The sequence below is a fragment of the Pristiophorus japonicus genome, chromosome 18 (assembly GCF_044704955.1).
Source record: "Pristiophorus japonicus isolate sPriJap1 chromosome 18, sPriJap1.hap1, whole genome shotgun sequence".
Lineage (NCBI taxonomy): Eukaryota > Metazoa > Chordata > Chondrichthyes > Pristiophoridae > Pristiophorus > Pristiophorus japonicus.
In genome coordinates, this window is record NC_091994.1 from 83,721,823 (window position 1) to 83,737,668 (window position 15,846).

The 15,846-nt window shown below is 47.7% G+C and overlaps 1 pseudogene; it reads right to left on the reverse strand.

Annotated features, from left to right (window-relative positions):
• Positions 1-813: 813 nt before the first annotated feature.
• LOC139229503 (U2 spliceosomal RNA) lies at positions 814-1,052 on the reverse strand (annotated as a pseudogene).
• Positions 1,053-15,846: the final 14,794 nt, after the last annotated feature.

Here is a 15,846-nt window from a genome sequence, read left to right on the forward strand (position 1 = left end):
GTTCATCCTCTCTATCCTTCTATTCTTGTACTCATCAGCACGTGGCACCGGTAGTAACCCGGAGATTACTACCTTTGAGGTCCTACCCTTTAATTTTCTTCCTAACTCCCTAAACTCTGCCTGTAGAACCTCATCCCTCTTTCTACCTACGTCTTTGGTTCCGGTATGGACCACGACCTCTAGCTGTTTACCCTCTCCCCCCAGAATGCCCTGCGTCCGCTCTGTGACCCTGGCACCAGGGAGGCACCATACCATTCTGGAGTCACATCTGCGGCCGCAGAAATGCCTCTCTGTTCCCCTAACTATAGAATCCCCTATCACTAGAGCTCTTTTATTCTTTGTCCCTCCCCCCTGTGCAGCTGAGCTGCCCGTGGTGCTTTGAAATTGGCTCTGGCTGCACTCCCCAGAGGCACCATCGCCCTTACTGATGCTCAGAAGTGAATATCGGTTTGAAAGGGAGATGGACACACGGGGGGACTCCTGCACTACCTGCCTAGCATTCTTACTTTGTCTGATGGTCACCCACTTCCCCTCTACCTGCACGCTTTTAAGCTGCGGGGTGACCACCTCCTGAAATGTGCTATCCACGTAGCTCTCAGCCTCGCGGATGCACCGTGTTGACTCCAGCCGCCGGTCAAGCTCCGAAACACAGAGCTCGAGCAGTTGAAGCTGGAGACACCTCCTGCACACATGTTTTTTTTTTTTTAATTCGTAGCCAATCGTTCCAATTCTTTGTCAAATCACAAACGCCAGAGGTCACCTTGCACACGCCAAGGATCACTCTGCACCAATGCTCTTAGCCAAAAGGCCTAGAGCCACTGCACCGTTCCTGGAGGTACTGCAATACCAGGTTCGTGCCATGGAGGTGGATGGGTCAGGTCCCCCACACACCTCCGTGGAGGTGGATGGGTCAAGCCACCCCACCCACCTCCTGTTTCCAAAAAAGCAAGCATATACCTTCCTGATCCAGGGAGAACCACCCGGAGATCATGGTGGCTACTCCCCTGTCAGGTCAGTTACGCATGATCTTAGCCAAAAGGCCGAGAACATGGTTGTCTAGGCCACGCGAAGCGTCCAGGACTTCCCACATGCCGCAGGACATGCACTCCACAGGACTGAGCTCCCCTGCCATCCTTCTAAATTAGACTCAGCTAATTAAAATCTAATTAAAAATAAAAAGAGAAAAAGAGAGATACTTACCAATCAAACAGCCAACCACTTACCTGCCCGGACGAAGGGCTGTCAGATCCTCATTAGAAGTGAACTCCTTGCCTACTTCCTGCCCTCCTGCTCCTCGGACTCCTGGCCTCCCGAACTCACGGACCTCCCGCTCTCGGATTCTCCCGAACTCTCAAGGGGCTAGAATTAGATTCACTGTCTACTTTCGAGAAGGTGGGCCATGTGAAGTTGCATTCAGATTCCATTATGATTAAAGACTTGATTTTATAGTTAAAAATCAGCCTCTTCAGAGATTTGCTTTCACAGCGAGTATCTGGAGAATGTCAATAAGACAGTCGACTCTGTAAGACTGGTGCTACTGTCTGCATCTAGATAAATTTGGAAGCTCTGACCTTCTAGTGGACTATAGGCTTATTCTTGTCTGTACATGTAAGTAGATAAGGTCTGTCCTGGAACCAGGCTGCGGAGCCTTGCTCCTCCTGATACCACGAGAGAGTCATTTGGAATGTTGAGCTGAGCGCGCTTAATGGATCACGGAAGGGGGTTGATGTAAGTGCCATTTTAGAGGGTATAATTGTGAACAGTTGTAACGGAAGCCAAGACATTACGTCTAGAATCTTCATTCCCTGGCACAGAGGTAATTGCTTTAAGATCGGCTCTATAGGAGACCAGCAGTCTAGATTTATATGGGCGAAATACTGGATGGAGGAAGGGAAAAGAACACAGTGGGGATCTATGAGCTGCTTGCCCTTGAAGAGACTTTCCGTTGCTATATAGCGCTATTCCATTATCTTCTACTCCAGCTGACACAGGGGGTAAGGCAGTGCCAGTGTGTGGCAGGGTTCCAAACTGATTTGTGTGGAAATGAGCCCACTGAGATACAATTGCAGTTGTGGTTAATCTAATTCTGGCTTTAAAGATTTCTACAAACCAACAGGACATTCTCCTTGAGAAACACATCTCTTGAAGGGGTTCATTAAGAGTTAAAGAAATTGTTTTCTTTTCTTTAAATAGTGTTCCAGCTGCCTTAGGCCCACAGATGAGACAAGGGGTAACAAACCCCAATATTGTCCTGTGCTTAACTTTTATAAGATTAGCAGTAGTTTAACTCTGTTGGGTTTGTACACGCCATCACTTATCGTCACTGTTGACATTGACCATATTGTCAGCTGCCTGTCTCCTTCTGTTCTTTCTGCAGAGTAATTAATTGAGGGACAATTATTTCTCAATTTGCAGTGAAAGTGAAGACAAGTGAATCTCTGAGGTGCACGATATGTTGTGACATTTTCAGCGTTGATGTTTTTGGGGCGGTAATGGCGGTGGGGTGGTAAAGTTTGCGCCCGGAAACAGTTTGTGCCTCAAGTCACCAAAATTGGGCAGCTGGGCCCTGAGTGTGGGGTGCAGCGCTAAGGGAGGCGTTGTACACCTCTCTGAGGGCATTAGCATGGGAAACTCCCGAGCTAAAGAGCAGGACTGGGAGCGCTCCGAGAGATGCCTGGGGTGGAAAAGAAAACCTAAAATCCCACAAAAACATTCCCAAAACATTGCCCACACCATCACGACACAAATCGCCCCAAAAGATTACAAGAAAAAAACAATCACACTTACCTGAGGAGTCCATTAGTTACTGTCTAATCCGCTGTCAGTACTGTTGGACTGCCTGATTTCCCAGGTGGTAACTGCGGGGCGCTCTTTGGGGCATACGGGTCGGGCAAGAGTCAAAACTCGTGCCGGTGCTTCAACCAGGGACGTTGCACACCGACACAACTTTTCCGGGCGGTGCTGCTCAGCGCTGCCCCTAAACCGGACCTGAGGATCGCTGAGGGTGCTGGAGGCTGACCGCCCGCCCAGAACACCTCACCGCCGCCCTTGCCACCACTCCGGGGCAACAAACGGAGCGGAGAGGAGCCGAAAATTCGCCTCCATGAGTCTCTTTGATTCACATGAAAAATATGAATCATGTGTCTAACTAAAGTTCACTCACATTATGAGTGTGAAATTCTGTGTGGGGGTCAGCCAATCTCCTGCCGTGGCTCCGGCATAACCCCGCCCCCCCCCCAGGGAACTAGCACAAACCCCGTTACGCCAAGTCTACGCCATTTCCAGAAGTTTCTCCGTTGACTTGTAAGAGTCGGAATGTCTGCCCGGCCCTGTCAAAGCAAATAATGAGCAGAATTGGGGAGTTCCTGCTCGTGTTCCACAGTCGGGATCTGGCATTTGTGTGGTGGCTGATACACTGATAGTTTTTCTCGATTTCGAGAGATTGTCTATGTTGATGATGACTGATAGAGGCATGCCGGCCTCCACAAGGGCCCCCATCAGTAAGGTCTAGTCCAGCTAAGGGGCTTGGACCCCCTGAACACCATCCAGACTTTTTTGGTCAACATTTTTGGAGATTGTTACATTGCTCAAGGGACTAATGTGGCAAAGAGGTGGGGGCCAGGGACAATCCCAAACCTGGTCATTGTGGAGCAAGGCCAGGGTTTCCATGACATGGGGAAGGCAAGTGACAGAGATGTATCTGAAGTGGCACTTGCATTCACCTGCCCCATGCTAATGAGGTGTCCTCTCACTGACCCGGCAAACTCCAGTAGGGTCACCACTGGAGGGCACCAGTGGGTATAATCCCAAGGAGTTTTGGGGAACTATCGGAGGGAAAATTGCGGTCTGAGGCTTCCTGCGGGCGAACACCTCCGACCAAAATTTTTTTACGAAAATACCTGGTGGTCCCAGAGGAACATAGGATTGCAGTCGGAGGCCTAGTTTTGTAGTCCAGCGTACGGGAACATGTCTGCGTATCCTGGAATCACATGGGTCTGGACCGCCAAGCACAATGCAGTATTCTCATTGATAGTAATGGGAGCTCCAAGCTCTGAGCTCCGATTACTATCAATTAGAATACCCCTAAAATCAAATAATGCACAAAGATAAATTTAAAAAGCACTTCACTTTTTTAAAGTTAATAGAAATTGCATTAAATTAAATGTTTTAGAGAAAAATTTTATGTTTTTGAAATTAAAAAAAAAAATGCTTCAATACTGTTAAAAATAAACTTACCTTCATAGATAGGGTTTTAATATAAAAATAAATAATAACATTTAATTTTTTTATGTTTTAAAACTCTTACGCTGGTAAAAGTAGACTATACACCTGTATGAGTTTGAAGGACATTCAGTGGGCAAGAGTTGGGCAAACAACCCAAATCTCTGCCCGCGAATGTCCTTCCTGCGGGGAAAAATAAATTTTGACAGATCGCAAAAGCCAGTTTTTGCCGCATGCGCATTGTGCGCCGGGAACTGGTATTTGCAAGGCCTCTTCGGGTGCCTGCCCGAGAGGCCGCTATTTGCTGCCCGTTTCCTTTTATCTCACAATCCCCTTCTCTTTATTTAAGATTTAATCAGCATTTAGATTGAGGAGTCTTCGGATGGCTCAGACTGAATCGTCTGGTGCAGGACTGAGCCCCATACATCAGAAGGTCACAGCTTTGATCCCCAGTCTGTGCGGTTAGGTTCTCGGAGTTGGGGTGGTGATGAGGGAGTGCTCCAATCAGCCAGCCAGTATTCCCTCTCCCAGTGACTCCTGCTGGAAAACCCATGTATATCGATGCCATGGATCATGCTCAGCTGTGATGCTGTCCTTGGTTGAATAGCCCACTGAAACTCAGTGCACATGAAGAATAGCCATTTGCCAAAAGGCAGCTGGTGTCTGTGGCACTCTATCTCTGTAATAATCAAGAGACGAAGACAGAGAACCAAAAAACCAGATTGACAGAGTTCCTCATAATTGCAAGATGATGCAGTCCACAGTGTGATGAGCAATCAGTTTGTTGGGGTGGGATTGTTTGCTCTATACCATTATCCAGGCAGCCGGTTGATGTACAAAGAAACCTACCGTAATGAAAGGACCACCCCACTGCCCCCAATCACAGGGCATTGTCAAAAAGTAAATCCGCTCAGGCTTTCAATACTAACAACAAACTGCTCGCATTTTGTACCAGGGACTGAATGCAGATTACCAGAGGAATGAGTCTGTCCCAAGTGCATTCTTTATTGTGTAAATTTATCATCATTTTCCTAGGTTAAAAAGGTTAGTTGTCAAAGTTCTACCCTTCTATACCCCGTAAATATTTTGGGGCTACTTCCAGTAGATGTCTGTATGATACAAAACTTGGAAGTATCATCATCATCATAGGACATCCCTCGAAATCGAGGAAGGCTTGCTTCCGCTCTAAAAGTGAGTTCTCAGATGACTGTGCAGTCCAATACGGGAATTACAGTCTCTGTCACAGGTGGGACAGACAGTGGTTGAAGGAAAGGATGGGTGGGGAGTCTGGTTTGCCGCACGCTCCTTCCGCTGCCTGCGCTTGGTTTCTGCGTGACCTCAGCCTCGACCAGGCCAACATCCCCTGCATTGAAGCACTGACCACACTTCAGCTACGTGGCTAGACTGGAGAAGCTGGGGATGTTCTCCTTCGAGCAGCGAAGGTTGAGAGGAGATTTGATAGAGGTGTTGAAAACCATGAGAGGTCTGGACAGAGTAGATAGAGAGAAACTGTTCCCATTGGCAGAAAGGCCGAGAGCCAGGGGACACAGGTTTAAGGTGATTAGCAAAAGAACCAAAGGCGACATAAGAAAATTCTTTTTTATGCAGCGAGTGGTTACGATCTGGAATGCACTGCCTGAAAGTGCCGCAGTACAGCGGGACCTGGGGGTACTTGTGCATGAAACACAAAAGGATAGTATGCAGGTACAGCAAGTGATCAGGAAGGCCAATGGTATCTTGGTCTTTATTGCAAAGGGGATGGAGTATAAAAGCAGGGAAGTCTTGCTACAGCTATATAAGGTATAGGTGAGGCCACACCTGGAATACTGCGTGCAGTTTTGGTTTCCATGTTTACAAAAGGATATACTTGCTTTGGAGGCAGTTCAGAGAAGGTTCACTAGATTGATTCCGGGGATGAGCGGGTTAACTTATGAGGAAAGGTTGAGTAGGTTGGGCCTCTACTCATTGGAATTCAGAAGAATGAGAGGTGATCTTATCGAAAGATTTAAGATTATGATGGGGCTTGACAAGGTGGATGCAGAGAGGATGTTTCCACTTATAGGGGAGACTAGAACTAGAGGGCATGACCTTAGAATAAGGGGCCGCCCAATTAAAACAGAGATGAGGAGAAATTTCTTCTCTCAGAGGGTTGTTAATTTGTGGAATTCGCTGCCTCAGACAGCTGTGGAAACTGGGACATTGAATAAATTTAAGACAGAAATAGACGGTTTCTGAAACGATAAGGGGATAAGGGGTTATGGGGAGCAGGCAGAGAAGTGGAGCTGAGTCCATGATCAGATCAGCCATGATCTTACTGAATGGCTGAGCAGGCTCGAGGGCCCGTATGGCCTACTCCTGCTCCTACTTCGTATGTTCTTATGTTCTAAAGGGAGGCAGACTCAACTTTATCTTTCAAAAGGGAATTGGATAAGTGTCTTGTTGTATTCTTTGATGCTCTAATAATGACTCCACGAGGCAATGTGTTGTACTTGAACTGTAGTGACCTTAGTTCTTTATTTGTTAACTCCAGAGTGAAGATCACACATGGTGACCTGCCTTTTATACTAAGCCAGGCACACCTGTACAGATAACCCACAAGTCTCCCACTGCTGTGCCCTCTGGTGGTACACCTTGTGATAGTACCAACAGTAGCCATGTAGGATACATGACATGTTTGAAGGAAAAGAAATTGCAGGACTACGGGGAAAGGGCAAGAGAGTGGGTCTAGCTGAGAGTCGGCACGGGCTCGACGGGCCGAATGTCCTTCTTCCGTGCTGTAACCATTCTATGATTCTATGACTCTTCTCTAAGGTAGCTGAGAGCCCAGGTGGTGAATTTTGGCAGGCTATTAGACAGTAGAGGTATCACGGCAGATCATTTCCTTACCCAACACACGCACGTATGCATGCACACACACAACCACACGTGCACACACACATATGCACACGCACACACGCACACATACATGCGCAAGCACACACACATGCGCAAATGCACGCGTGCGCACACACACACACACGGACACACAAACACATACATGCGCACACACACACGCAAACACATACATGCACACACAAACATATACACTTGCCAGCTCCACAATATCTGTTCTGATCGCCATCATTTGCATAGAAGGCATCAGCTTCTTCCCAGCCCCCTCCCCATCCTGAATGCTGAATTGCCATGAAATACACTAACATGCTCGCCACCATTAACAATGTCAGTCTGTGGAACTAGAATAGAATGTACATTACACACACTGAGTAATGAAAGTTAAATAAATCTGGCATTTAATTGTAATTCAGTCATCAAGAATGCTGACGTAACAAGAACTAATGATGAACTGGGTATGCAGTCGTATGGTAATTCATTCCCTTCTCCCCCTCGCTCTCTCTCTGCCTGCTTTCACTTTCTTGCTCTCAACAACAACAACTTGTATTTATATAGTGCATTTAACGTAGTGAAATGTTACAAGGCACCTCGCAGGAGTATTAGGAGATAGAAATTTGACACCGAGCTGCACAAGTAGAAATTAGCGCAGGTGGTCAAAGAGGTATGTTTCAAGGAACGTCTTCAAGAAGGAAAGAGCGGTAGAGAGGTGGAGAGGTTTAGGCAGGGAGTTCCAGAGCTTGGGGCCTAGGCAACAGAAGGCGCAGGCACCAATGGTTGAGCGATTATAATCAGGGATGCTCAGGAGGGCAGAATTAGAGGAGCGCAGACATCTCGGGAGGGTTGTGGGGCTGGAGGAGATTACAGACATCGGGAGGAGCGAAGCCATGGAGGGATTTGAAAATAAGATTGAGAATTTTGAAATCGAAGTGTTGCTTAACTGGAAGCCAATGTAGTTTAGCGAGCACAGGGGTGATGGGTGAGCGGGACTTGGTGTGAGTTAGAACATGGGCAGCCAAGTTTTGGATCACCTCTAGTTTATGTAGGTTAGAAAGTGGGAGGCCAGCCAGGAGTGCGTTGGAATAGTCAAGTCTAGAGGTAATAAAGGCATGGATGAGAGCTTCATTAGCGGAACAGCTGAGGCAAGGGTGGAATCGGGCGATGTTTAGGAAATAGGCGGTCTTAGTTATGCTGCGGATATGTGGTTGAAAGCTCATTTCAGGGTCAAATATGACACTAAGGTTGCAAACAGTGTGGTTCAGCCTCAGACAGAGGTTGGGGAGAGGGTTGGGGTCAGTGATTAGGGAACGGTGTTCGTGGCCAGTTTGACATTGAGTGGTGATTTAACCCACTAAGCCTGCAGGATGCTGGACGGTACAGGGGGTGTACTGGATGCAGTTTAAAACATGCCACAGCAGAAAAGGCTTCCGCACCCAAACTGATGTCATTGCCCCCGAATAGAACAGCATTGAAAGGTCACCTCAGGAGTGAAGATTATCTGGTCATTATCACATTGATGTTTGTGGGAGCTTGCTGTGCACAAATCGGCTCCTGCGTCCCTTACAATACAACAGTGCTGAAACTTTAAAAGTAAAGCCCATATAGATTGTGAAATGCGCTATATAAATGCATCTTTCTTTCTGTATATTATGTTGTTTTTATCTTGACAGTCCAGAGCTGCAAGAATGTCACTCAATTGGTGAGCTTTGCCGATAAGAAATCCAGTTCTTGGGTCAGTTGGAGGCATGGAGTCTGGGCCACCTATATTGGCGGATCCTGCTATGGCAGGAACACAAGTCCTGTGCTGTAGTCTGCCATGCTATGTGTGTAAAATCTCCATACAATTACACAGAAGTAAAGAAAGACTGGCTCCCATGTCTGTAGACCCGAATCGTATCTCTTTGGAATCTCTCAATGTGTTTCACGTACAATGAAGTGCTGTGAGCGGTCATACCTGTTGCTATGTGGTGACCATTTTGCACACAGGGACATCAGAATTAAACTATGTTCTTTCAGCGGTATTGATTGAGGTCGAGCTGTTGGCCAGGTCTCTGAGAGTATTCGCTGTCCTTCAGATAGTTCCACTGGATCCTTAATGTCCATTCCAGCCTCAGGATCCAGCAAACAGGCCCTCGGTTTACCATCTGAAAGATGGCACCTTCGACAATGCAGCACTCCCTCAGTACGGTGCTGGAGTGCCAGCCTAGATTACGTTCTCAAATCTTGAAGTGAGGCATGATCCCATAACCTTCTGACTCAGAAGAGTGTTATCCACTGATATATCTGGACCATGATATGTGATTTTTTTTCCCTGCTCACTTGAAAGACACTATCGCCTCCTGCAGGCTACAGCAGTGACTGCACCTATTGCTGTTGCCGATCAAATATATCTTTAATTAACATCTTTAATGGGATTCTGCTCGTTAATGCAAGAGATAAATGCCTAAAGAGATTAACTTTATTCTCATTAAGGTTTATGATAAAAAATGTGAAGATATTAAATTAAGCTATTTGTAAACACATATTTCTTTATCATTAAAAGAATGGCAATTACCCCGCAGCACCTTTTAAAACAATTTACAAACACTTTATCAGCAGCGAGTAATTGAATTGCCTGCTTTTATTTTCAAATAAAACACAAGCATCTGGATGCGCCAGACACCACGTCAATATTTTGTCCGACTCCCAGTTAATTGTCGTGACTGGAAATATGTGCATTGCTCTCATTTGTATGGCAGCTGCCTGCGTCCCAAACGCACCCGATTTGTGTCGCAGTCATGCACGGTTGATGCAAAATCATGTTTGCAACCGTACACTCTTGGCTGCGACCTTCTGTGATGTTAATTCTATGTTACCAATCCGTACAGACGAGCAGAGAAAGAAAAACTTACATTTATATAGCACCTTTCACAACTACCGGACATCTCAATGCGCTTTACAGCCAATGAAGTACTTTTGGAGTGTAGTCACTGTTGTGACGTAGGAAGCGCGGCAGCCAATTTGCCCACAGCAAGCTCTCACAAACTGCAATGTGATGATGACCAGATAATCTGTTTTTGTTATGTTGATTGAGGGATAAATATTGGCCAGGAAATTGGGGATAACTCCCCTGCTCTTCTTCGAAATAGTGCCATGGGATCTTTTACATCCACCTGAGACGGCAGATGGGGCCTCGTTTTACCGTCGGAATGATGGCACCTCTGACAGTGCAGCACCTCCTCAGTATTGCCCTGATTTAGTGTCAACCATCTGACTCGGAGGCAATTATGCTACCTATTGAACCACAGCTGACACAAACAGAATCTCTTGGTTTTAAGCCCCGGGTTGAGCCGGCTGATCCAAGGAGAATTGGAAGGCTCCAATGGGCCCAATGTGAAAAATCAGCCATGCTTAGCCGTGATGCCCTCCATGACGGAATATCCTGCAAGCACTCAAGGGCCGATCTTATGAGTGCGTGCTCCCAGCAGGAGGCCTCACTACTGAGAACAGATACCGGAAAATCACGGCTGCATGCCCCACAGCGCTCTGTATTAAATGCAGTGAAGATTGTGAGGACTATACCAGCAATCTCCTGATGTGCGATTGTGGCAGGCGAGCTTCGCGGGCCTTCGTACGATTGGCCCTTTGATGCCCATACTCGAACTGCAACTATTTAGATGAGGTCCTCGGGGTCTGACTGTGCATCTCCACCCCAGCGAGAGAGAGTACCTTCTGGAGAGGAAGGAGAAAAATTAATTCATCGATATATATCGGGTTAAATTAAGAGGGGCGAGAGGAGGCTTGTATGAAGCATAAACGCCAGCATAGCCAGATGGTCTGACTGGTCTGTTTCTTCTCTGTAAATTCAATGTCATTCTATATCCTTTTAAATGCTCTGATTAAACATACTGAATTGATAACTAATTAGAGTTGCCAACTCTGGCCGGACGTATTCCTGGAGGTTTCATCCCTTCCACCTACCCCAGCCAGTCAAAACAGCCTCTTTCCCCAGTCTCCAATCAATAAAATGGTTCAAGGAAACTAAAACACACAATTAAAAAAAAAATTCTCCATTGATTTTTCTCCCAGAATTTCTCGCAGAAGTGTCCGGGAGATGAGTCCTTACTTCCTGGAGACTCTGGGACAATCTTGGCGGGTTGGGAACCCTATAACTCCATTTCTGGATTGCCCCACAGAATCAGCGCACAGAGCATTATCACACTACGGGTACAATTAGGAGTGCAAGTGAAAGAGGGGAGTCTGGAGCTAATTCACACAACAAATACTGCAGCGTGTTCTCGGGAGGAAATCTGTCACACACAGACCCGCCGAACACAAAACCCTCTCAGTGTTAGAGCTTGACATCAATTGTGCAATTTGCCTGCGTGTGATTGACAGCAGAGATAACACCATCTCTGTCCCTTTGTCCCAATTAGCAAACTCTAAAGAAAGCCATGGTTATATATAGACCAGGAACAGTCAGGGCTTCACGAACAGCTTTCAGCATTAAATGAAAACAAAACAATAGAACAAAATAAGAGCACCTGGATTATCAAGTAGGTTAAAAAAGCAACGATTAAAATGTGAAAATGAATACAATCCCAATTCCCACCCAGCGACTTCTGAATCTTGATTGGGTTGCTGAGGGGAGGGAGAAGATACTGACAGGAAGTCTATTAGTCCCCTGTAAAGAGAAGAAACATTGCCTCTATAAGTAGCGATTTCACAAGATGGTGAGTTTGCGGGAATTCTAAGTTCACCCGTGGGGCAGATTCAGAGGCAACAATGGAGCCATGGCACATGCCCAGAATTTGCACAATTTGTTGAACATGACTTTTTCTTCTGCCAATAGACGCTGCCTACTGTCAATGTTCCCCTATTCAATTCTGAACTGAGCTTCAGACCCTATAATCCTTTCCAACACTGTATGAATATACAGACCCTTAATTCTTAATTTTGGTATATATTAAAGATGCTTTGCCAGGAAAAAGGTTTTTCAAAATGAAACAAAACCGGCAGGTATTTGTTGAACAGGTATGTAAATCCCCTGGGAGGACAGACTCACCAACGTCAGTGTTCTCGCTCAGGCCAACATCCCCAGCATCGAAGCACTGATAACACTCGACCAGCTCCGTTGGGCGGGCCACATTGTCCGCATGCCCGACACAAGACTCCCAAAGCAAGCACTCTACTCGGAACTCTTACACGGCAAGTGAGCCCCAGATGGGCAAAGGAAACATTTCAAGGACATCCTCAAAGCCTCCTTGATAAAGTGCAGCATCCCCACTGACACCTGGGAATCCCTGGCCAAAGACCGCCCTAAGTGGAGGAAGAGCATCCGGGAGGGCACTGAGCACCTCGAGTCTCATCACCGAGAGCATGCAGAAACCAAGCGCAGGCAGCGGAAGGAGCGTGTGGCAAACCAGTCCCACCCACCCTTTCCTCCAACCACTGTCTGTCCCACCTATGACAGAGACTGTAATTCCCGCATTGGACTGGACAGTCACCCGACAACTCACTTTTAGAGTGGAAACAAGTCTTCCTCGATTTTGAGAGACTGCCTATGATGTGTAAACTTGTAAACAAAGTTGCTGGAAGCTTTTAAACTGCTTTTTAAGTTGAAAGGCTGTGTTCTAAGTGGCCTAAACTGAACAATGGCCGTGACTGCAGGGGGTGGTCAAAAGAAAACAAGAGGTAAACAAACCCCCTTTTATTTCAAGAAAATCTGGAGACGTCATGACTGCAACGAAGAGGCCGAGGTTGTAAAACGCGATGTGCTTGTGATTTTGCAATATGTAAGGGCGGTGGGTGAGGTGCCCCCCTCCCCCCCGCAGATGACAGGCTTTCTTAAGATGGTTCCTACGGAGCTCGGTTTATTTTCAAGAGTGTCGTACTACACATCAGAATAGGTCATACTTTTAAAGAAGGACTTGGATTTACATAGCGCCTTTCACGACCACCGGACATCTCAAAGAGCTTTACAGCCAATGAAGTTCTTTTGGAGTGTAGTCACTGTTGTAATGTGGGAAATGCGGCAGCCAATTTGCGCACAGCAAGCTCCCACAATCAGTAATGTGATAATGACCAGATAATCTGTTTTTTTGTTACGTTGATTGAGGGATAAATAGTGGCCAGGACACCAGGGATAACTCCCGTGCTCTTCTTCGAAATAGTGCCATGGGATCTTTTACACCCACTTGAGAGGGCAGACGGGATCTCGGTTTAACGTCTCATCCGAAAGACAGCACCTCCAACAGTGCAGCACTCCCTCAGCACTGAACTGGAGTGTCAGGCTAGATTTTTTGTGCTCATACCCACAGCCTTCTGACTCAGAGGCAAGTGTGCTACCCACTGAGCCACACCAAGTAAACCAAGTGGAGTGAGTTCCACAGATAATGCGTGACACCTGAGAGGCCTGCGATGGATAGGGGCCGAGGAACAGGTCTCCTCAAGGCCTGGCTGCAGAAGGGTGGTCTGAAGCCAAACAGGAAGCAGAGCAGGGGCTGAGATCATGGCTTCAATTCTGAGGTTCGCTAATGAATCGTCATAGGGAACCTTGATAAGTAATTTCTCCACAATGAGACGCTGACATGATACAAGTCAAATTCACGGTATCTGAGTTGCAGCCCAGTTGACAATCCAACTATCCATCATAGGCAGTCCCTCGGAATTGAGGAAGACTTGCTTCCACTCTTAAAATGAGTCCTTAGGTGGCTGAACAGTCCAATACGAGAACCACAGTCCCTGTCACAGGTGGAACAGATTGTCGTTGAGGAAAAGGGTGGGTGAGACTGGTTTGCTGCACGCTCTTTCCGCTGCCTGCTAACCAGTTCAAAATGGACAGGTTATGACCCCAACAATGAACCATGGATTACAGGGTAGGATCGCCAAATCTGATTGGATGCCTCCTGGAGGTTTCATTACATGACCTTCCGCCCCGCCAAACAGTCTTTTTCCCATCTCCAGCATTTTGACAACTAATAAATGAAAGCATGCAATGAGAAAAACTATTTCTTTTAACGTCCTATGATTTTTCTCCCGGGTTGCTTGCAGGAGTGTCCAGGACAGATGGAGGGTTGGCGACCCTATTGCAGATGGTGGCGAGGACCCTCAACAGGGGACCAAATATATATCACAGGGTAACTTGGAGTTCTTATGATAGACCATCGACCTGAAATGTTGGGGGTAACTTTAACCCCCCCACGTTGGGTGGGGGAGGGGTGTTAAATTTCAACCAAATAGGAAACCCGACTGCAACCCGCCGTGAACGGGCCTGGTTCCGGTTTACCCATGGCGGGTTTGTGGCCTGACGGGTAACTCGCTCTGGAGAGGCGGGTCCCTAATTATAATATTTAAATGAGGCCCCGCACCTCAGATTATGTCATCAGTTTGAATTCAATGGTTGCAGGCCGGGTTTCCCATAGCTTGGGCAACCCAACAGTTAAAGGGAGGCGGAAGCAGCCGGTTAAAGAAAGACTTGCATTTACATAGCGCCTTTCATGACCACGGGATGTCTCAAAGTGCTTTACAGCCAATGAAGTACTTTTTGAAGTGTAGTCACTGCTGTAATGTAGGAAATTCAGCAGCCAACTTGCGCACAGCAAGCTCCCACAAACAGCAATGTGATAATTAGCAGATAATCTGTTTTAGTGATGTTGATTTGAGGGATAAATATTGGCCAGGACACCGAGGATAACTCCCCTGCTCTGCTTCGAAATAGTGCCATGGGATCTTTTACGTCCAACTGAGAGAGCAAATACGGCATCGGTTTAATGTCTCATCGGAAAGACGGCACCTCCGACAGTGCAGCACTCCCTCAGTACTGCACTGGAATGTTAGCTTAGATTTTCTGTGCTACAAGTTCCTGGAGTGGGACTTGAACCCACAACCTTCTGACTTTGGTTACAGCAGGTAGGTGCTTATCAAGCACTGCTTACGGGTCAGGAGGCGTGGGCGTGTTTCCCTCCGGCCCCACTAGCAAATCTGCCGCAATCGCTCTCTCTCTCTCCCCCTCTCCCCTGCGATCTCTCCCCCCCTGCCATGCGATCTCTCTCTCCGCCCCCCCCGGCGCGATCTCGCTCCCCCCCGCGCGATCTCTCTCCTCCACCCGTCCCAACCCCCGCGATCTCTCTCCCCCACCACCCCCTGCGATCTCTCTCCTCTATCCGCCCCCCCCCGCGATCACTCTCCCCCATCTCCCCCGCGATCTCTTTCCTCTATTCCCCCCCCCCGCGATCACTCTACCCCACCTCCCCCGCGATCTCTCTCCACTCCCCCCCACCGCGATCTCTCTCCTCCACCCCACTGTGATCTCTCTCCTCCACCCCCCCGCAATCTCTCTCCCCCCCAATCTCTCTACCCCCACCCCCACCCACCCGGCGATCTCTCTCTCCCCCCATCCGCCCCGCGATCTCTCTCCTCCACCCCTCCCCGTGATCTCTCTCTCCCCCCCATCCGCCCTGCGATCTCTCCTCCCCTCCCCCTGCGATCTCTCTCCCCCCTCCCCCTGCGATCTCTCTCCCCCCGCGATCTCTCTCCCCCAGCGACCTTCTTCCCCCACCATCTCTCGCTCCCTCCCTCCTACCTTTCCGCCGTGCTCCAAGCCCCCACCGGCTCTGGTCTGCATGCTGAATGCCGATAAAAATGGTCAAAGACAGGCAAACACTATTGCTGGCAAGTCCAGGGAAGTTACAGGAGTCACTTTTATGGTGTTTAACGGGAGCTCTGAAAACACTTTGGGATTTATCGCTAAATCTA